The sequence below is a fragment of the Ochlerotatus camptorhynchus genome, unplaced genomic scaffold (genome assembly GCF_037179485.1).
Source record: "Ochlerotatus camptorhynchus isolate MF236.1 unplaced genomic scaffold, CSIRO-AGI_Acam_v1.1 ptg000128l, whole genome shotgun sequence".
Taxonomy (NCBI): domain Eukaryota; kingdom Metazoa; phylum Arthropoda; class Insecta; order Diptera; family Culicidae; genus Ochlerotatus; species Ochlerotatus camptorhynchus.
This window is the reverse complement of record NW_027040618.1, coordinates 4,272,554-4,296,288: the sequence shown is the minus strand read 5'-3', so window position 1 is coordinate 4,296,288 and position 23,735 is coordinate 4,272,554. Positions and strand designations below refer to the sequence as shown.

At 41.1% G+C, this 23,735-nt stretch overlaps 1 protein-coding gene across 1 annotated transcript in view; it reads right to left on the bottom strand.

The window, feature by feature from the left end:
• LOC135700107 (MOXD1 homolog 2-like) overlaps positions 1 to 23,735 on the bottom strand; it is a 397,833-nt gene that overhangs the window by 74,699 nt on the left and 299,399 nt on the right. The gene's annotated exons all lie outside the window — the stretch shown is intronic.

Sequence of the window (23,735 nt, the reverse complement as noted above, 5' to 3'; positions counted from 1 at the left end):
CATTTTGGAATTACGCTCTTTTCAAATGTTAGTCTAGAAACTATGTTTGTTTAACTTGTATCATTTTTTATTCAACGCTTAGCCTAATTTAAGTATTGTTTACCATGCTCGAAACAGGTTTCTAGAGTTGCACAGCAGCAAGGTATTTTATGCCTAACGTCCATTATGCCTAACGTATATTATGCCTAATGGGGTACACTCTTATTATTCGGTTCATTGATTGCTTGTCATTTTGTCATTTTTGATTCCTTGAGTCTTAAACTCACTGCACACACATTGCCTGTTCACATCTTCAAAGTGTGCCATTTTGAGATTAGGTAAAATTTATATTAGAACCATTTACCCAGAATCTAGGTAAATCCCGTTCATGGGAGCAAAACCAGTTAACTCATTTTTATACAACTCCATACAGCATGAACAAATGAGTGCCATCCACCCAGTCACTGAGTAGCTTCAACATAGCTTGTAGGAAAGCTAAACGCCCGATCATAAGTTTGGAGTCACTCCCAAAATAACATGCAAATGTGTAAAAAATAAAACAGCAAAAAAGGTTATCTTCCATTTAATTCCACTTAATTCATTTTGGTATCCATGACAGATACGTATTTCGACTACAATGTGCAGTCTTCATCAATGTCATTCCCACTAAAGAACTTATCAAAATCTAACCCCCTTAAGTACTCATCCCCTAGGTAAAAAAGTCAATGATCTATGATTTAAGATTTTTAGTGATGGGCCCAATCCATAGGCCAACATCAGAGCCATTTTCCCTATTTAATTAATATTATTAACGAAAACTATTACCATCATCAGGTAGCGGAAAATTTCAGTATGCATAAGTGAGTTGCCTACTTTTGCGTTCTGAGCTTTTCTCCGTTATATGACCAACATAGTACAATAGATTTATTTTTATTCTTGATTCCCTCATTTAACATCGGTGCCAATCACTGTCGGACATCAATTTCCATCCATTGACACCTGGGTAGATATGGCACCTATCAACACATGGGCCAGGACCAATGTACAATAGATTTAACTATGTGGTTCTTGAACAAATCGTTCTCCCCAACAACATTAAATTCTCAGCAAAACAGTAAACCACCGCATCCCCATCCATTGACAGAAATGAACTCATCAATTAATATTAGGTAATCTTTTCGGATTATAACCTAATACCCTCATTGGCCCAAACAAACTAACACCCTTGTCACCGAATCACCCCCCCCCTCGATAGTCCAATGGTGTATAATAGAAAAATAATCCAAACCCAGAGCTCTTCCGCATCGTAATTCTAGAGAGTGACGAAAAAAAAATCCCGGTCCCAGCTGCACAATCCCTTCGGCCCATTAAGCGACAACCTGATTGTGCTGCGATCGTACAATGGCACTGCAAACAAAAGGAAGGTGGATCCTTGTTTACTTTTCTGTTTTTTTTTTGCTGCTGTAAGCAAACCAATTCCACTGATAACAAAGTGAAAATCCCCCAAAGTGTGCCTGGTGCCCGGTTCGTTTTCTTTTTCGGTTTGGGCGTTCCTATTATGTAGTGGGAAGCGATACCCCAAACTAGTAGGTAGAATACAATGAATAATGGGTCGGTCCTCAGGTGCAAATTATGTTGTGCTACATTTGTTTTCGTAGTTATATTGGGATTTTATTTTGCCAAACACGTAGTGGAAATTTCCTATGATATTCACAGTTGATTGTGGTACGAGGATTCAGTTGAAATCGATATAAATGACTTCATATAGGTTTTGAACTCCATAGGAAATCCTAAGTAGATTAGCAAACAAAAAACATATCCGTAAATCTGTTACTCGCTTTGAATACTAGTACATCGATCCTTTGTTCGCAAACCGTTTGATCACTTCTTCCGAAACAACAAAGCTATTGAGCAATCCGTGTACCATCAAAATGGATCGCATTTAGAAGCCAAATATAATAGTAAGTCGTTAAAAAGAAAGTCGTCTTTACCAAACCAAACACCGCAAAGACAATCCTCTTAAGGGATCTCCATCGTCTTGTCTGGTCGTGAAGATTGCCTGGCTGGGGAAATGAAATACCTAGATTCCTATTCTTATCGCTCGCCTGTATTCATCATCAAGTGCTTTCCGCTAGATTTTTCTCGTTATCTCTCGGTCCGTCGCCGCATTCACCTCCCATTCCCAGCTTTCCTCATTTTCCGGTTCGAGATAAACGAGCTGCACCGCTCTGTTTTCGTTAAATGAATGGCTAAAGTGATTTTTTCGCTTTTTCCACAAAGATTTTTTTTTTCATTATTTATCTCTTACAATGAGGCTTCCTCTTCCCCCCATATTCTCTCATCATCAAGGAGATAGAACTAAAGAATGCCGCTATGCTCCGTTTTATTCGCATCCCAAGACGCTCTGGTTCAGGCGTGTGCATTCTAGACACTAGCTGCTGCGCCGTTTATTGTCGACATTCCTTGGCGTTGCCGTCGCCGTTGGAGGAAGATGTTGCTCCTTTGCCAAGAGGTTTTCCTTTCTTCGTAATAATTTTTCGCAATCATCACTCACTGCCACGCTTGTGCACACCTGCGTCCAGGATGCTGGTTTCTCTTACACTTGGCTTGGTTACTTTCCAGCGATGATGGAAGAGGTTTTTCATTGGTTTTATAATTTTCTACAGTGTGGCTGTGCAGGTTTGGAAAATTTGTTGATAACATTATCACATTCCATTTAAATGCAACCCTGAAAGCTATTGAGATACTGAATTGAATTTTCCAAAAATGCATAATTTCAAATTCCCTCCATTCAACGGTCACAATCATCGTCCGTTATTACTGTCTGTTGTCTAGCATGGCGGAGCCATTCTTTGCCATCAAGATATATTTTTTTGCTCCTCCACTTGGTTGACGATGGATTTTTTTTTTCTTTCGCTTTTCGTCCACCTCTTCTGACACCTCCCACCTGTGTTCATCAGCAGACAACACAACCACCACCTTTTTTTTATGCTACATAGTTGCCCCATAGTTACGGAATCAGCTACCATTTGTAACTATCTGAACCCGGGAATATCTTTATTTCGAACGAATGGCATTCACGACTGAGATTTTGCCCACAACCAGACTCTTACACACATTCCCTCCCTCCCACGGTCATTGTCATAAAATCATCAACATTAGTGGAAAGAAAAAATCTCATTAAATTTTAATGATAGGGAATACTTTGCACGCTTTCTTTGCGTGTTGCAAGTTTTTCGCCATGAATGGGAGCATAGAATAGAAAAAGGCATCAACATAATATAACAGCGGGGAGAATTTTAAGCCAACCAACAGCCGGTGTGAAGAATGCCTTTGCTAGTTGGTAATTCGGCAAAATACGAGCAGGTCAAAGTCTGGATTTTAAGATCCAACTCGGTAAAAATTCAAAAGTAATGATTGAAAATAAAAGATTCTGGAAGTATGAAACATATTTACTCTATGCAGTTAAGTTTTCACGAACGGTATCTGGGTGTTCAGTAACGAGGATTTACAATCAATGCTGTTAGAGCAGCACCAAATAGCTAGCATGCGATGAAAACCGTCGAACTAGTAATAAGGGATTTATTTTCATGAGATGAGATGAAGATTTTGTGTGTGAGAACATTTGACAGTTGTTGTTATTCACATCGTCGTGATTGTGCGCTACTAAATTTGTCGATTTTTTATAACACGGGCTATCGTTATTCGTTTTTTTTCCGTTCGGTATACCTGTAATATTGTACTGGTTGTTAGTGGAAAGTGCAGTTCGTTGCGAAAATCGTCTAATTAGAGCATATTTTGTGTTGTGAAAACAGTGAAAAAGTTATCCAATCAGACATATTGTAGTGTATAATGTCTAGCATTGGGCGATCTTGAGAATCCAATTCCTCTTTGCGTATTAAAGCATCTCCACCAGCGTTACCAGATTGTTTTAAAGCTTATCGGTATCAAGGGTATTAAAAAATCGGTATATATCGGTATTTACTTTTTAATTAATTTAATATTTTTGCCGTTTTTGAAAGCGAAAATTTTAACGATGGTGACGACAGGGACTTGTAGAGAATTGATTTGTTTAATGGCTTTCTCAGTCTTAAAACACTATTTTTTTATTAAATCTAATTGTTTAAGATACTGTTGTCTTCAAGTGTTGTTCAGAGTGATGAGAAAGTAGTTTTTTTTTCAATTAAATATCATTAAATGAAACCAAAATTTTGAAAATCAGCCAACTAAACTAACTAAACTATTGACAATAACGACAAACAATATTTTCTCTTGAAAAAGGCACAACCTATGGCCGAAATGTCGGGCAGATTACATCGTAGTCATTGCAGTGTTTCAAGACTGAGTAAGCCGTTAATCAAAGCCAAATTTTAGCTTTTGAACTATGATCGAAAAATTCAGGAAGAAAACTTCGGGAAATGTTTGAATTAGCTTCTGAATGGAGCTGAAAAAACATACAGAGAAAGACAAAAGAAGCTAACCTGGATGAAATTCGAGAATAGCTGGAAAAAAAAACATCCGGGAAACTTCCAAGACACGAATTGAGAAACTTGTGGCGATAATTTAAATAAACTATCGGAAAAAATCGAATGTCACATCCAAAGGAAGAAAAGTTTCGGAAATCAGAAGTAAATTTCCAGAAGTAGCTATTTCCAGGGAAAGCCAGAAGAAGCTCGGAAAAACCATCCAATAGAAGTTGAACAAAAAACCTTTGGCTTATGGTCAAACTTCCAGAAAGAGACGAAAGAAAATCCTGGAAGAATTAATTGAACTTCCTGGAGAAGACGAACGAAGCTTCCTGGAGACGCTGGCAGAAACTTCCTAAGGTAGATTGGAAGAAACATCTGAAGAAAGTCCGAAGCCAGAGCGCCTACGGAACAGTTGACAGAAACAAGGACATAATTCATAAAACATCCCTGAAGACTCCGCAATTTCCCTGAAGTTTTCGGAACATTCCTTAAATGCATTTAGAAATATTGCATAATTCCTCGAAATTCCTTAAAATTTCTTATGATTTTCCTAAAATTAGGGGCCGTTTTGAAGTTCTCAGGTCATCCTCGAAGCGTTCGGAATTTCCCTGATTATGATGAGACTACCGGAATATCTCTAATCATCTTTGAAGGTCTCTGGACTTTCTTAAAGATTACGAAATCTCTTAAGTGCTCTCACGATTTTCTTGAATTTTTTTTTCTTGAAGTTCTTTGATCTTCCCGATTTTTTCAATTTTTAAGCTATCGACACTGCCACTAAAAAGCATAGAACTTCACATAACATGTTCTCACAATGTTCTAATGTTCATGTAACTTTTCTTACGTTTCCTAATTTGCGTGAGGGGACATTGTTGAAGTTTTCGGAAATTGTTTGAGTTTCTCGGAACTCCTTTATAATTTCAGCAATTTCATTGATCTGTCCTGATATTCTCTGAGTTTCACTAAAGTCCCAAAAACCATTAAATTTCCCTGAAGTTCTTTGGAGTTGTGAAGTTTCCAAAATATTTATGATGTTTCTTTAAGTTCACTGGAGTTCGCAGAACTTTTATGAAATTTCCGGATTTTCGAATTTTAACAGAAGTTAATGAAGCTGTCTTTAATTTATCGAAAATTTAGGCAAAAGTCTGGACTTTTCTGAAGTTTCAGTACTTCTTAAATGTTCCTGCAGCTAGTGTGGATCCGCAATACAAATCTGATAGAAGTTCCGGAAAAGTTGAAAAACTGGCGGGAGAAGATGAAAGAATCATTCGAGCGAAAGCTGAAGAAGCTTCCAAGGTAAGGTGGAAAAAATTCCAGTGAAAGTTGGATGAAACTTCAGGAAGATAAATTAAATAAAAGCTTCCAGAAGTTAAATAATGCTTAAAAAATATTTCTTGATTCCCTAGGAATTACCGGAAAGAGCCATCGACTGTTTCTCGATTGATGGGTAGCCAAAAACGATGAGGAAATGCAAACATTAGTCGAAAGAGTATCAAGCATAAGGCATCTATAGAGATGATTTTTTAGAATTTTAAGGCTCAAAAAATATGAGGTATTCAAAAATATACAAGTCTCTCACAAAAATTTTCTCCGAAATTCGAGCGCGGGCAGGCAATGATAATTTTGATTATTAAAAAAAATCGGTATAAATCGGTATAAAATTTCAAAAATCGGTATTCTGAGGAACCTTATCTGTGTATCGGTATCTAGATTGGAAATCGGTATAAATACCGATAAATCGGTATATCTGGCAACGCTGATCTCCACCGCTGTTTCTAAATCACTTTTGGAAACGGAGTCAGCATGACTTCCGCCTGTGACCAATGCTCTAAACCAGTTAAAGGCAATGAAGAATCCGTCTCCTGCATGGCTTTTTTGCGACAGGATGATTCACCTAAAGTGCGGGTGCAGTTTCGAACGCCTTTAGAAACGGTTGTGTTTTAAGTTTGTTCTCTGTTTTGTGCGTGCGTTCGCTCTCATAGTTTTCGGCTGCAATTGCCAGATTATCGCTGGCGCTCTGCCTCCCGGACGTTTATACGTGTGTGATTATTAGTTTTCTCGCTTTCCGGGAAGTTTTAGAATAGAGAAAGAAAACGTGATTCAACAAGCATCAGAAGAGATGTCGCGATCTGCGTTGTTTGATTTTCTCCCGGACCAGATATTAGTGGCATCGCGAGTGATAATTTTTAATATCAGTTTATTTACGCGCTGCAAGGTGCGTGAAAGAGCTCGGCACAATCGGTGTTGATGTTGGCTCGCTTGTAACTTTTTTTGTTGTGTTTTCGAAAGAAATTGATCGAAAGTGTTCCAAAAGTGCTTCTGAACGTGTTTCGCAGTTGGGTGTGGTGAAATTCGTGAATTCGTGGTTTATGTTCAGTGAAAATTCCGTGTCACAAAATTGCTCACCGAATTTCCTTGTTTTGCCGTTCGACGACGATGGGTTTGCGAGAGAAAAATAAGCATCGGGAATTTGCTCCCGGATGTATTGATTTGGTGAGTACGTTCCAGTTGAAGATTGATTTTCGAGGGGACGTTTGGAGAGCTTTGAGATTTAGGCGTTGTTGCATTTGCGGGCAGATGAGTTGGTCGCCGGTAAGGGCCAGTAAGTGCTGCCAGCAGATGAATCAAGATGTATTCGAAACAAAATTGATAAGAAATGTCCATTCAAATCGATTTAATACAGCTGAACAAATTTCAAAACTATATACGTGCCAGATTTGGAAATAATATTTTTTAAATCTGGAAGTGTGTTTATGATACCATTATCCATTTGATAAAAGTAGAGTGAACATGCGGGACTTATTGTAAGTAAAAGTGACCTCGGAGTGGTCGTGAATTACCAGGCATTCTGAAATGGGTCACTGAAGCTGCAATAGAGCTAACACCTTCTAACTCCCGGACTAAACCTGCTTTAATTTAAGGGTAATAAAAAGCAGTTTTCTTCCATAATAACACTGCCGGACAGTGGGGGTTAGATTGTACACACACACATGAGATGAAGATGTTGTGTGTCTGCAAGCGCCAAAATTACATTTGTGCCAAAATAAGCTTTAAGAAACAAATAAGCTTTAAGATGAAAAGTGTGCAAGCATCTAGTGTTGCATATCTTTAAAATGCCAAACTGACCTTCAATATACCAACACAGTATGAACAACTTTGAAATAGCCACATACCGCTTGTTTTTACCATTAAGCAGTAAATGCATAACCATATTAGGGAAGCTCTACTGCTTACACCGTTTGAAAAATGTATGTAAATTTAAGCGATATTTTATGTAGATGTTTGCACCATATCGCATACATCAGCCATGTTGTATGCAAGCTTGTAAACAATTTCGTTGTTTATGGCAACTAAAGATTATACCTGAAAAAATTGCAACACTTTTTGTGTGTATAATTTGTTATTGCATGGGTAAAAAGTGATGAAATTTTGAGTAAAACTAGTTTAGAGTGTAATGTTTACATGTGCAAAATCTCTTCACAATCTGTCAAGTGGTTATCGAGATGTCATCCAAGCAAGAAGTGCCTCGACAAAAAAATTATGGGAGCGGTCGTGGAAATTCCAGGCCAGTGTGGATCGCGAAACAGTTTGGAATTGACAATTCGACCGTGCCCCGTGTGGTAAAATCGTTCAAGGAGACCCAGTTGACCCAGCGGCGAGCTGGAAATGGAAGAAAAGTGAAGACGACCGACCCCGTGAACGCTAGGAAGGCGAGGGGTTACTTCAAGCGTAATCCGAACCTTTCGATTCGGGACGTGGCCAAGAAGATCAATTCTCCATCCATGAAGCGGGCCGGACTTCATGTATTCAAGGTAAGGAAGGCGCCTAACCGAACCGATAAACAGAATACGGTGGCCAAATCCCGAGCCATGAAGCTGCACCGCGAATGGTGAGTGTAGCCGAAATGCATAGTAATGGACGTCGAAACGTACATTAAGGTGGACGCCAAGTAGATCCCCGACCTGGAGTTTTTCGTCGGCAAGTCCCACCTGGATGTTCCGGAGAAGTTCCGGAAGAAGAAGGTCGATAAATTTGCCAAGAAGTACTTAGTGTGGCAGGCGATCTGTGGGTGCGGCAAATTCAACAAGCCGTACATAACGACCAGCACCATCGACGGCCAAATATATAAAGAAAAATGCCACCATAAGCACTTGCTGTCCTTCCTCCGGTCCCACGAAGGTGACCTTATCTTTTGGCCGGATCTGGCTCGTGCCATTACGCGAAACCGGCGATGGAGTGGTACGAAGCCAACGATATTGTTTTTGTGACGAAGGAAGCAAATCCGCCAAACTCGCCAGAAATTCGCCTAAATAATAGAAAAATTCTGGGCGATTATGAAGAACAAGCTCCGGAAAACAGGGAAGGTCTTCAAGAACGACAAGTATTTGAAGAAAGAGTGGATAAAAGGGTGTAAGAAAGATGGCGCAAGTTTTGCACAGGATTTGATGGGTAGCGTTAACTCCAAGGTGCGGGCATTTAACCTAGGAGAAGACGTTGAATATACCATCTTTGCAAAAACATAGCTAATATGTGTTTATTTATTCCCTAAGAGTTTCAAAAAATACGACTTAAAATAAATTTTTGGCGATAATTTTCTCCGTTTGTTTTTTTTTTCGAGTACAGTCTTTAAAGTTAAAAATTAAACGAACGGAGATTTTATGCTATGTTTAAAAATCAAAGTAAGCAGCCTCTGGAGACTATAAAATCGCCATGTACGCCAATATGCATTAGCTAGTAGTCTAAAGATAATGTGTAGTAGGGGTAGGAGGTGTATAGTGAACAGGCGGGGCATCATAAGCATCCTGTACTTCTGTCTTAAGTTTCTTATTGTGCGAAAAAATTAGCTGGTAGTAGGTTCAATATAATCATTGCAATTACATTCTTGAAAGTTATTGCGTGACACACATTTTAACTTTGAATAATATCGCAAAATGTGTTTGTTGGACGTATCCTGACTGTGCGCATTTAATATTTGCACAATAAAAATCAATTAAATCACATTTTTTTTATAACGGCGCCGGTGGTGTAGTGGTAAGCGTGATTACCTCTCACCCCAGCAGGCCTGGGTTCAATCCCAGTCGGCGCCGCCGGGATGTTCTGAGGCATAACATCTCTGATCACGCCTTCCTTCGGATGGGAAGTAAAGCCGTTGGTCCCCGGTTCATGAGTTGATGGGTCGATAGGTAGGGTCCAGGTGTGGGAGCTGCCTTCCTGGCACGTCGGTAGTATTGGTGCTCAGCACGGAAAACAAGATCGACGGAAAAACAAACCAAAGGAAAAAAAAAAACATTTTTTTTTATAAAATACGGTGGGTCATATCGAATTATAAAAAAAAACATGGTTATTCATAAAATCTGTTTGCAGCAATTACATTTTGAGTGTGCTTTGATACATTTGAAGGTTAAAAATTATACCTAGGGGCTGTCCATAAACCACGTAGATACTTTGGGGAGAGAAAGCGTGGGATGGTGATTTTCAACGGTCCATACAAATTTCAAGAAACAATGTTAGAACGATTGTCTACGAAGGGGGAGGTAGGGGGTCTAAAACCTCTCAATAACAGACTACGTAGCTTACGAACAGCCCAATATTGAACAAAAATATCATAGCGGAATAAAGGTAGAATTTGATCAGTATTGATAGTGTTAGTAAAACATAAAATATAAAGATTGAGTTGTGTGTTCCTGTGTCATAGCACACGCAGATAGAGACCATGCCGAGGAAACTTAAGCCAAACAACAAACGGCGTCCAGCTTACTGGTGGAACGAGGCACTTAGCACCCTCCGCGCTAGTTGTTCTCTCAGAGCCAGAAGCCGTGTTCAAAGAGCGAGAACGGAAGCAGACAGAGAGGAACGAAGAGGAGTGTTTCGAGCGGCCAGGGTCGCACTTAAACGAGAGATAAAGCAGAACAAGTCAAACTGTTTTAAGGAGCTATGTCGAGACGCTGATGCCAACCCCTGGGGCGACGCATACCGAGTAGTGATGGCGAAGATCAGAGGTCTAACGATGCCCGCTGAAATGTACCCAGAGAAGTTGAAAGTCATCATCGAAGGTCTTTTTAGAAAGCACGACCCAATGACCTGGCCACCTACACCGTACGGAGAGGGAGAGGAATATAACGTCGAAGTCACCAACGAGGAACTCGTAGTAGCGGTTAAACAGTCTGGATGGATTCCCCAACGTGGCGTTGAAAGCGGCGATCCAGGCTTCCCAGGACATGTTCAGGATGGTGCCGCAAAAAGGCCACTTCCCTGACAGGTGAAAAATACAGAAGCTAGTGTTGCTGCCGAAACCAGGAAAACCGCCGGGGGATCCAGCATCGTACAGGCCTATATGCCTGCAGCATACATTCGGAAAACTCTTGGAGAAATCATCCTAAACAGGCTGACGAAATGCACGGAGAGTGAGCATGGGTTGTCGGAGAGACAGTTTGAACGAATATCTCGATACCTTAAGTTAGTATGGATGAGCCTGACATAAGAGGTAAAATACCAAAAAAATGTTCCCACAATACCATTCCAATACCAAATTATGAAAATGCAATACCAAAACAATACCACCCAGGTATTCTTTTGGTATCCAAATATCAATTTTTGGTACTTACGAAGTATTTTCCATGTAATTTTTTGGTATTATTCTTTGGTATTTTACCTCTTATGCCATGCTGGTCAATACCAAATTTTAGTAGCAGATCAGAATTAGGTATTCATTTGTTATTTTCTCCTGCTCGGGTTCGGACAATGGTCGAGAGAGGCGAGAACTCGTTCAAACAGAAGTGGAGAGGAGTTCGATATTGTGCCGTGATAACGATCGACGTCAAGAATGCGTTAAACAGCGCCAGCTGGGAGGCCATCGCCAAAGCACTGCATTGAATGGGGGTCCCTGACTACCTGTACGGGATCCTGAGGAGTTATTTCCAGAACCGGGTTATAGCCTACGAGACAGACATGGAACAGAGATCGAATAATATTACAGTGGGAGTTCTACAAGGCTCCATCCTTGGTCCAACGGCGTGATAACGTTAAAGTTGCCCAAAGGAGTTGAGATCATTGGTTTTGAAGACGAGGTGGAAATGCTGACGACCGAGGCGATTGATATGATTGGTAACTGGATGCCAGGAGCAAACCTTCAGATAGCCCACCACATAACGGAAGTGCTATTGGTCAGTATAAAGCGGGGCAGCATGCAGAAATCACCGTCGGGGAGCTTACCATAGCCTCGAAGTGCGTGGCAGTGATGATCGATAGCCGGCTAAACTTCAACAGTCACGTCGAATATGCCTATGAAGGCCATCAACGCGATAGCTTGAATCATGCCGAACAACTCTGGTCCCAGAAGTAGGAAGAGGCGTCTTGCGGCCAGTGTGTCGTCGTCCATACTGACGTATGGAAACGAAGCAGAACCAAAGGAAACTGATCAGTACGTTCGGGCTCATGGCCATGCGTAAAGAACCATCTCGTCGGACGCAGTATGCGTTATAGCCGGAATGATCCTTATCGGCAACACCCTGGCGATGGACAGCGAGTGCTACAGGTGAAGAGAGACAGGAAGATTACGGAAAGTTGTGAGAGTCTGGAGTAGTTGGATAAGTGGCAACAGGAGTGGAACACGGCGGAGAACGGTAGATGGACACATACCGATTCTTTCAACCTGGGTGAATAGAAACCACGGAGAAGTCACCTAACGCAGTTCATGTCTGGCCACGGCTGCTTTAGGAAATACTTGCATCGGGTCGGACACGCAGCATCACCCCTCTGTCCGTGTGACAACGTCGATGAAACGCCAGAGCATGTGGTCTTTGACTGTCCTAGGTTCGAGGTAGTCCCAAGTACTTAACGTGGAGAATGTCGTCGATAAAATGTGTCGAGAGGAGGGCACTTGGAATGCCGTCAACAGAACAGTCATGCAGATTATGTCGGAGTTGCAGCGTAAATGGAGGGAAGTGCAGCATCTAGCAACGCCAGCTAAAGCTGAGAGTATGAGAAGTGATTTTAGATCATGTAAACTTATGAGACATTTAATGAAATATTTCAAATATTTTTTTTTTCTTTGATTTGTTTTTCCGTCGATCTTGTTTTCCGTACTGAGCACCAATGCTACCGACGCCAGGGAGGCAGCTCCCACACCTGGACCCTACCTATCGACCCATCAACTTATGACTCGAGGACTAACGGCTTTACTTCCCTTCTGAAGGAAGGCGTGATCAGAGATTTTATACCTCAGAACATTCCGGCGGCGCCGACTGGGATTGAACCCAGGCCTGCTGGGGTGAGAGGTAATCACGCTTACCACTACACCACTGTGTGGAATATTTTGTCAAACATTCAATTAATTTGAGCTCAAGTTTGTCGGCAACAACCAAGACAAACTGATTCATAAACATATCACTGAGCTATATAAGTTTTGGATTAGTGAATTGTGCAATCAGCACAATGATACTCTCTGTGTATTTCAAAAATGAAAATTTCCTAGACTGGTTCGCGATTGTACCCACTATCTGCAGCATCTGTACCAGCATTTTATATTTTCATCAATTACAAACGATAAGTCAATTTAACGTTCCAAAAAGTGGTAAAGCTTCTCAAATTTTTCATCAACGAATTACCACGACATTTGAACCTTTGGATGTGATAAAGAGTCACAAATGGTTGAGATATTGTTAAAAATATATGGTTAGAAAATTTATAAAAACCCAAATGCCACATAGCGAGATAATTCTGAAGTAAACTGTCCACAATTCAAAAGGTCTTGGCCTTCTGTACAACACTGCAGAAAACAGCAACTTTGTATCTAGCAAAGATCTAGAGATTTCTTTCCTTTGTTTTGTTTTCCGTCGATCTTGTTTTCCGTACTGAGTACTAATGCTACCGATGCCAAAGAGGCAGTCCCACACCTGGACCCTACCTATCGACCCATCAACTCATGAACCGGTGACCAACGGGTTTACTTCCCTTCCGAAGGAAGGCGTGATCAGAGATTTTATGCCTCAGAAAATCCCGGCGGTGCCGACTGGGATCAAACCCAGGCCCTTTGGGGTGAGAGGCAATCACACTTACCACTACACCACCGACGCCACTGGATCTAGAGATATCGAACCAGAATTTACACGAAATTCATAAGAACACTAATGCCACCTAGTGAGCGAATTTCGAACTAAATGTTCCACAATTCAAAAGGCCTTAGCATCCTGAACAACAATGCAGAAAACAGCAACTTTGTATATAGCAAAGATCTCGAAATGTCAACCCAGAGTTTACACGAAATTCATTAGAAAACTCGAGGGGGGCGACACATCTAAATCTCAATTCTAGATGCTCAAAAAATCTCACACTAGTGAATAAATCTTCGAAAAATCTTCTTTTTGCAGGAAATCTTTAAAATCGTGATAAATCTTCTTTCTATCTACTCAGCGTACACGCAGCTAGCCACAGCAAAACACAATATTTCCTGCATCGTAGATAGTGTCGTCCCCCTCGAGAAAACTAGTGTCACCTAGCGCGAGAATTCCAAAATAAACTGTCAATAATTCAAAAAGCCTTTGGCCTCCTAAACAACGTTGCAGAAAACAGAAACTTTGTATATAACAAGGATGTCGACACTGCTTATTAGAACACTAGGGAAACCTAACGATAGAATTCCGAACTAAACTGTCAACAATACAAAAGTTCTTGGCCTTCTGAACAACACTTCAGAAAACAGCAACTTTGTATGTAGCAAAGATCTCGAGATGTACACCCTGCATGTACACGAAATTCGTAAGAAAACAAGAGCCACCTAGTGAGCGGATTCCAAACTAAACTGTCAACAAATTAAAAGGCATAGCAACTTTGTATCTATATAATTGTAGTTGTAGCTTTAGAAACACAAAACTTCTACAATTCAGCAAGATCATTAATATTTGGACAGATTTTTCAATTAGGTTATCATTGAAATGTGAATCGTACACTCATCATGTCCGCGTATCATTTGTAACCCTTCGCAGGTGTACTGCGTTTACTAGTTCTTAAGCATGAGCATGATCATGAGCACGATTGACCGCCTGCGTTTGCTACTCCGTTATTGCTAAATCACCTGTTATTACACAGAAAACCAACAGATAATCCTTGGAACTAGTTAAGTTAAGGTAAGTTTTCTTTATTAAGGACGCTTTCAGCCTGGGGTTGGTTCGTCTCCGGAGGAACTAGTTATCCTCAATGTGTAAAAACTGGTGTTTTCAAATGTTATAATAGGAAGTACAACGTTCGAATGTCGGTAAATTAAGGAATGGTTAGAAATGTGTTGACGTGATACTTGTTTTGTTAGAAGCCAAGAAATCCTCTGCTTTTCCACGAGAAATCGCTGGTACGCTGAGTTTGCAGCATGGTTCGTTTTGGCAAACGGTACGCCGAATTCAAGTGACGTATTCATATTAACAGGAACGTGATATTAAACCCCTAATGTTCTGCTAAGTAAACCAAATCGGTCACTCTAATGCCACCGAGCCCCTCATTTCACATCACACCATCTATGATCGAGTTGTTGTAACCAGTGCTGATATTTGTAATCGTTATTGACAGACTTTCGCGCGATATTGACAAAATTGTTCGTCACATAGTCACTGACAGACTTGATCCTCAAAAAAACCTTTGTCAAAATCTCATTCATTTTTCGTCAATGACAAAGATTCACCTCATTCCGTCTCGCACGCTGAGCCGATCAAGTCGCATCGGTCTCGTTGTACGACACTATCATTTAGTTTTGAGTTTTTCCCCACGCGAGGGTTTTTTCTCGCCAAAGTTAATTGGCATAGTGTTTAGACGACTAGTGCGCGAGTGAGGAAGCCGTTAATGATATGCCGAGTGCTTTCATTACGGTCCAGCTTTAACCCAGCATCATCGCAACATCATCAGCAAAATCATCACCACTATCGGTACATCACCCCATCGATAGCAACAACGAAAGAGCGTCATATTGCCTACCGAGTCGACCGAGGCACACCAGCATCGAGGTTATTGACTCTGCAGCCGTTGGATCAAACAATTATATCTCTCCAGTCTGCTGCCGCCTCAGTGCGTTAGGTATAAATCGTGTCGTTTGTATTGTTCTCGCCAGTATAGCATCTTCCTTGTTTCCCTGGTCCAATATTAGATTGGTGTTTAATTAGGGTGATCCAAAAATCCAATTTTTTTTCGCTTGATTTTTTTTTTTATTATTATTTTTGTATTACTTAGGGTGATCCAAAACTCTGTAAATAGTATATAATCATTATTTTTTTTTTATTTTATTGTTTTTTTTTATTTTGTTTTCTTTGCATGTATTACTCGTTAGTAGAGTGAAACTATATATATATATATATATTTTTTTTTGATATTATTTGAAATTACTGCAATTATTTGTAAATTTTTTTACAAAAAACACCATTGCGGCGATATTTAACCGCAATGGATGAAAATGATAAAGGCAGGGGATGGTCGTTTTCCATCTCAGACGACGAAACTCTTAATTCCACCTCACACGAAAGTCTCGAGGAAGTTGTGGAAATGGAAACCCTTGACGTTCCAGTTGACTCGCTCTCCAGCAAAAATACTGGAGCATATCCCAAGAAAAGGTATCGCCCACAACCCTCTCCCCCACCATCTCCTCCTCGTCCACCTGCACCCCCCACACCATTGCCCCCAAAAACCTCTGCGCTCCCCCGCCTAAAGGCTTACCCAGAAGCCTCGAAAGGCCCATGGGTTGTTTTTTTCCGGCCCAAACAAAAACCTTTGAACATTCCGAGGATCTCTAAGGATACCGATATTTTCAAGGTAACACCAATAAAACTGCGCGTTACCGTTGATGACCGGAAGCAGGCTAACCAAATTGTTGCGTGCGAGCTTTTTTCATTGGAATACCGAGTCTACATACCCAGTAGTGAGGTAGAAATTGAAGGAGTGGTCACCGAAGCGAGTTTGACTAGTGATGATTTCTTGGGTCCCGATTCCTTCGGAATCTTTAAAAACCGTGCTCTGCCGATGGTGAAGATATTGGACTGCCTTCAAATGCAGTCAGTATCCGTAGTAGGCTCCAAAAAAACTTATTCCTTGTCAAACTCGTTTCGTGTGACGTTTTCGGGTTCAGCGTTACCTCACTACGTCGCTATTGGCAAGGTTCGGCTGCCTGTACGCCTGTTTGTACCTCGGGTAATGAACTGCTCGAAATGTAAACAACTTGGTCATACATCGGACTACTGCTCGAACAAACCACGCTGCGATCAGTGTGGCGAGCAACATCAAGAGGGCCCTTGCGGTGCTCCACCAAAAGGTGTGTACTGCAAGGAGAGCCTGCATACCCTGACTAACTGCCCGAGGTATAAACAGCAGGGAGAAAAACTTAAACGGTCTCTGCAAGCTCGCTCCAAGAGAACACTAGCAGAACTCTTGAAGAATACCGCTTCATCTTCTCAGACCACACCAAAAAACAGTAACACGTTCTCCATTTTGCCAGTTGATGATCTAGACTCTGACTCAGAGGGCGGTGAGGGTAGTCCGTTTGTCTTTAAAGGCAATACGAGAAAACGAGCAAAACAACACACCACCGAAAAGCCTCGTAAGGCCACTCGTACGGACCACCCTTCCACCTTGGAAAATTCAAGAGGTAACGGAAATACACCGAAACCCATTCCACCGGGTTTTAAACCTTGTAATTATGACAAGAACTTTCCGTCACTTCCAGGATCATCTAAAACCCAAGATGTCCCAGTTTTTCGGCCAGAAAAGCAGCTGAATAATCAGCAAGAACATGCCCCCATGTTCACGTTTTCTGGTATTGTGGATAGCTTCTTCAGTATATTCAATGTCTCTGACTCAACGAGGAGCATTATTAATTTAGTGCTGCCAATGGTGAAAACTCTTTTGAAGCAACTAGCTTCTAGGTGGTCCTTCCTTGCATCGATCATATCTTTCGATGGATAATTCTCCGAATGAGGTCGGGGATATGATCTCTGTTCTTCAGTGGAACTGTAGAAGTCTTATGCCAAAACTTGACACATTTAAATTTTTAGTTAACAACTCACTTTCTGATGCATTTGCCCTTTGTGAAACATGGCTCTCTTCAGACAACGATCTTGCTTTCCACGATTTCAACATTATTCGCCTTGACCGCGCAGATTCGTATGGAGGGGTGCTTCTGGGGATCAACAAGCTCCATTCCTTCTACAGAATCGATCTGCCTTCGGTGACAGGCATTGAAGTTGTTGCATGTCAGGTTAATATTCGAGGTAAATGCCTCAGTATTGCCTCAGTATATCTTCCACCGCGAACTGCGATTTCTCGTCAAAGTTTCTCGGATATCTGCACGGCTATGCCGGAGCCACGGTTGATCTTGGGAGATTTTAACTCTCACGGTACAGGCTGGGGGGAACTGTACGACGACAACCGCTCAACCTTGATATACGACATGTGCGACTTCTTCAAAATGACAATTCTGAACACCGGGGAAGCAACACGAGTAGCCAAACTTCCAGCAAAAATAAGCAGATTAGACCTCTCACTTTGTTCGAGTTCACTATCGTTGGATTGCTCGTGGAAAGTAATTCAAGATCCCTACGGTAGTGACCATTTGCCAATCAAAATTTCTATTACCAATGGTTCATCTTCTACTCGTTCGGTCGACATCGCGTACGATCTTACAAAAAACATTGACTGGCGAAAATTCGCGACCGCGGTTCTTGATGCCAGCCAATCGGTTGACGTACTTCCTCCGCTGGACGAGTACTCCTTTCTCGCGCGTCTTATCATCGATTGTGCGCTGCGAGCACAGACGAAACGTGTTCCGGGTATTTCCGTCCGCAAGCGACCTCCCACCCCGAGGTGGGATAAGGATTGCACCGACGCGAACAGCGAGAAGTCCGCCGCGTTTAAACGGTTCCGCAAACACGGCAAGGTCGGGGATTTCGAGCGGTACACCGACCTCGAGAAAACTTTTAAGGACTTAATTAAAGCAAAAAAACGCGGTTACTGGCGTCGGTTCGTCGATGGTTTGTCGCGAGAGACTTCCATGAGAACACTCTGGAATGTCGGCAGGAGAATGCGAAACGCGTCATCACCGATTAACGAAGACAAGGAGTACTCGGACAGTTGGATATTCAGCTTCGCACGGAAAGTTTGCCCGGATTCGGTGTCGGTTCAAACCAACGTTCGTGATCGTCCGTCGGGTAATAACGAAATAGATTCCCCGTTTTCGATGGTGGAATTCTCACTTGCTCTCCTTTCATGTAACAATTCAGCTCCAGGAATGGATAGAATCAAGTTCAACTTGCTTAAAAATCTCCCAGATGTCGCGAAGAGACGCTTGTTGAACTTATTCAATCAATTTCTGGAGCACAACATTGTTCCGGATGACTGGAGGCAAGTAAGAGTTATCGCCATTCGAAAACCCGGTAAACCCGCGTCGGATTATAACTCGTACCGTCCCATCGAGATGCTGTCCTGTATACGGAAAATGGGTCGAGTCGAATGGTTTACTTTCAGATACGCAATTTGGATTTCGGAGAGGCAAAGAAACGAGCGACTGTCTTGCGTTGCTTTCAACTGAAATTCAACTGGCCTATGCGCAAAAACAGCAAATGGGTTCAGTTTTCTTGGACATTAAGGGGGCTTTTGATTCTGTTTGTATCGATGTCCTTTCGGATAAACTCCACGATAGTGGGCTTTCACCAATTATGAACAACTATTTGAGCAACTTGTTGTCTGAGAAATATATGAGCTTTTCTCATGGAAACTCGACAACTTCACGAATTAGTTACATGGGTCTCCCCCAGGGTTCATGTTTAAGCCCCCTTCTTTATAATTTTTATGTAAAAGACATTGATGGTTGTCTTGATGAAAATTGCTCGCTAAGGCAGCTTGCAGATGACGGCGTTGTATCCGTTATAGGGCCAAGTGCACCGGACCTGCAAGGACCATTGCAAGATACCTTAGACAATTTGTCTACTTGGGCTATGAAGCTGGGTATCGAATTCTCTCCGGAGAAAACTGAGTTGGTTGTTTTTTCTAGGAAGCATCATCCTGCACAGTTACAGCTTCAACTAAAGGGTAGAACAATCACTCAAAGTATATCTTTCAAGTATTTAGGTGTCTGGTTCGATTCCAAAAGCACGTGGGAAAACATATTGCGTATGTGAAACAAAAATGAATCAATCAATTTTCTTCGTACAATCACTGGAACTTGGTGGGGAGCACACCCGGAAGATCTGATCAGGTTGTACCGAACAACCATCTTGTCGGTTCTAGAGTACGGAAGCTTCTGCTTTCAATCCGCGGCGAAAACACATATCCTGAAGCTGCAACGGGTTCAATACCGTTGCCTCCGAATCGCGCTTGGCTGTATGCACTCGACGCATACGATGAGCCTCGAAGTACTCGCGGGTGTTCTCCCACTGACAGATCGTTTCGCGGAACTGTCCTTTCGGTTTCTTATCCGTTGTGAAGTAATGAACCCATTGGTAATAGAAAACTTTGAGAAGCTGCTCGACAGAAATCCTCAAACAAGATTCATGAGTCTCTATTACGATTACATGACGCTGGAGATTGGCCCTTCATCATTCAATTCCTCTCGTGTTTGCCTCCAAGACTTTTATAGTTCCTCTGTAAATTTTGATCTGACCATGTTGCAAGAAATCCGTGGAATACCAGATCACCATCGGTCGATGGTTGTTCCCTTAATTTTTGCAAACAAGTACCACAATGTTAGTAACAATAAGAGTTTTTTCACAGATGGATCAACTATAAACGCTTCCACTGGATTTGGAGTATTCAACGAATTTCATAGCGCCTCATATCAACTGCAAAAACCCTGTTCCGTATACGTTGCGGAACTAGCAGCCATATTTTACGCAGTAGAGCAAATTGCCTCACTACCATCTGATCACTATTTTATTTTTACTGATAGCCTTAGCTCGTTGGAGGCTATTCGATCAATGAGGCCGATGAAGCACTCCTCGTATTTCCTGACCGAAATCCGAGCAAAATTGAGTACTTTATCTAACTGCTCCTATACTATCACCTTAGCTTGGGTCCCATCTCATTGCTCAATTCCGGGTAATGAGAAAGCGGACTCGCTAGCTAAGGTGGGCGCTATGGAAGGCGATATTTTTGATCGACAAATTGCCTTTGCGGAATTTTTCTCAATTACCCGTCAGCACGTCCTCACCAACTGGCAGCAAAAATGGAATGAGAGTGATCTGGGAAGATGGTTACATTCTATTCTCCCACAGGTGTCGAACAAGCCATGGTTCAAAGGATTGGACATGAGCCGTGACTTTATACGTGTCATATCAAGGCTCATGTCCAATCACTACTCGTTAGACTCGCATTTCTTCCGAATCGGGCTCGCAGGCAGCAATTTGTGCGCTTGTGGTAGTGGCTATCACGATATCGACCACGTGCTTTGGTCATGCACCCTACATTGTGTTGCTAGATCCGAGTTATCCGCATCCCTCAGGGCCCGAGGAAAACAACCTATGCGGCCCGTTAGAGGCATCTTGGCGAGCCGAGATCTCGAATATTTTAATTTAATTTATGTGTTTTTAAAACGGATCGTTCTGAGGATTTAGTATTTAGTGTCATCTTGTGTTCCCCCAAGTTGTTAGCTGCCCATCGGTGTACCCCCATGTTTGTCTTTTTCGTCAGTTGGTCGCTTAGTTCGAGATAAAAAGCACATTGCTCTCCAAACCTTGTGTTCTCAATCCCTACCCTACCATCCATTTGTTACAATTTGTTACCCCTAACCTTGAGATAGCCGCGATTAATCGGCCCCCGCTTTACTAACGTTAGTTTTAAGAAATTTTGTCATCCAAACAATGAATATCGGCTCCGCAAAGCTACGGCAAATGAGCCTGGAAAAATAAACGCATTTAAAAAAAAAAAAAAAAGATTCACCTGATTACAAACAGTGTAATTTCATACATTCTGTGTCACATTATTGTTATCCAAGCATTTCAGGACGTAGATGCTTGTTCACATTAACGGATCCATGTAATTGTGTTGCTCAAATCACTTAATTTCGTTACAAATTTAGTTGATATAAAAATATACACATGTTCGTCGCTGACAGCATTGTCATTGACAATTGACATGGTTTGCCTTGACTGCTTGATGAGCTAATTAGCTTAAATGAGTGACCAAAGCAGAATCGTCAATATCACCGTGTATTGTTGAGATTTTGCAGCACTGGTTGTACCCATTCACAGGCGACGACGATGACCACAAGTTCCGCAAAACACAATATGAGAAAGTGATGAAACTCTTAATATCCTTTATATGAATGGAACCTGGGATTGATCACACGATTTTCAATTTCTTAAGCAAAAACGTCTGTGTAAGGCAGTCGAGTCTCTCATATCAGAACCACACCACTTATGATCAGGTTGATGTTATAACCAGTCAATACCGATGGTGGTGCCCCTTACACTAGAATAATCCTTTGCAATCGACGTGATGTTCTTTGTTTCGATTTGGTCCTTACGTAAGATTGGAACAGAACTTTTAAAACCTCCATGTTTTTCTATATTTTATTCTGATTTATGGAAACAAGCTGCAATAAATTTGGTCACATTTTAAGATTATGGGAAGATTAAAGTAAATTCGATTGTCATCAACCTCTACAAACACCAGGGGAAAGTCAATTTAACCAAGTCTGCTATCTCAATCGTGATTGCGCATCTAATTGTTCTCTCTGTTTCAACATGAAAGAAAATTTAACTCAGCACATCTACCCATGAGCACCAACCCAATAATAGATCACGCGTGATCGAGGCTATCCCGCCGGGTAACGAACGGGAACGAAGAGCAACGCATTTTTTATCAGATCTCGATTACTTTTTCGAATGGACGTATCAGCTTTTATATAGGGTATACGTCCCTAACCTCGGTCTAATATGCAGCCATCGATTACGTTTTTAATCATAACTCATCAATGAATTTACCTGCAAACGATATTCTACTGCTAAATGGTATGCTTAGATATGCTTATCATGTCGTTTGCTATCAGAAACCACGAAGAGTTGAAAAACTTACTTTTTTTAAGACAATAACTCACGAGGGAAATGTATGTAATATGGGTCTATTGTCCCCAAATTGGGTCTATTTATGGATGCAACTTCGTCCTATCTTGTTTGATCCTCAAAAAAACGCTCTTGGTAACGTTTTCTGATGTATTTTTTTTATCACTATCACTGTTAACTTAATGCTCTTCATTCCTCAAAACATTTCTTAGAGAAAATTTTACGAAAACTACATTAAATCACTCAATTAAAAATTTTGCTTATCGTCTTTTGACCGCAGAATATCTAAATCAGAACATTGTGATGTTCATTATACAGGTTTGGCAGAAAAAATCTCCCTTCCTGTTCGTTCCTTATCATCCAAATGCAAAACAACATTGTTGACGTTACTCTTATTGCTATATGCTGTCAAATGAATTTCATGGGCCATAGTTAGGAACATAGAAAAGAAATGTGTCCCTAAAGTTGGGTCCATGTTTTACTTGTGAAAACGTTGTTAAACAATTAAAATAAACATAAAATATTCAAACAGCAACTGTAAGTTTTACGTCTAGTGTGTATTATCAGGTAATTCCAATCAATAAATGCCATAATCAGGCCATTTGATGATCGTCAGTCAACCTTCCCATCTTAACCTTATAAGTCATGGCGGCTAAAAACTCCGAACATTGTGATATTCTCAACCAGTTTTATTACTTACGAGAGCTGAAAATGTATTGAAATGTTGTGATATAAATTGATTTGTGTGTGGTACACATTTATCAACCATCAGTGATCAATATTTTCCTTATTTTTTGTGTAATATTCCTTAATTAATTATTTATTTGCGTGATGGGCCGAATGAAAGGACTAGACCCACATTACATACCGTAACCCTATAAACAATGCATTTAATCATCGGTTTGGCGTAACTGATAGCTCGCTGATGCATACTAATACGACTATCAGGTAGGGGAATTTTTTCCCTATCTGATGGCAGTGATAGCTTGCATGAGTGAGCTATCAGTTACGCCAAATAAACGATAAAATGCATTGTTTGCATTAGCTGACACTTCCCTTTGTAAAAGTAATCGAGAGTTTTTCTTTAGCCATCAATAATAGTTTGCACTCTCCCAAATGACGCAAGAGAGATGAACTAGCCTTCGGCTAAATATTCTAACATTTGTAGATTCATATACCAACATTCGAACCATTTCCTCTAATAGCATAATAGCATTTTACAAATAGCAATGCAAATTGCAAAAGTAGCATCGCACTAAAAAAA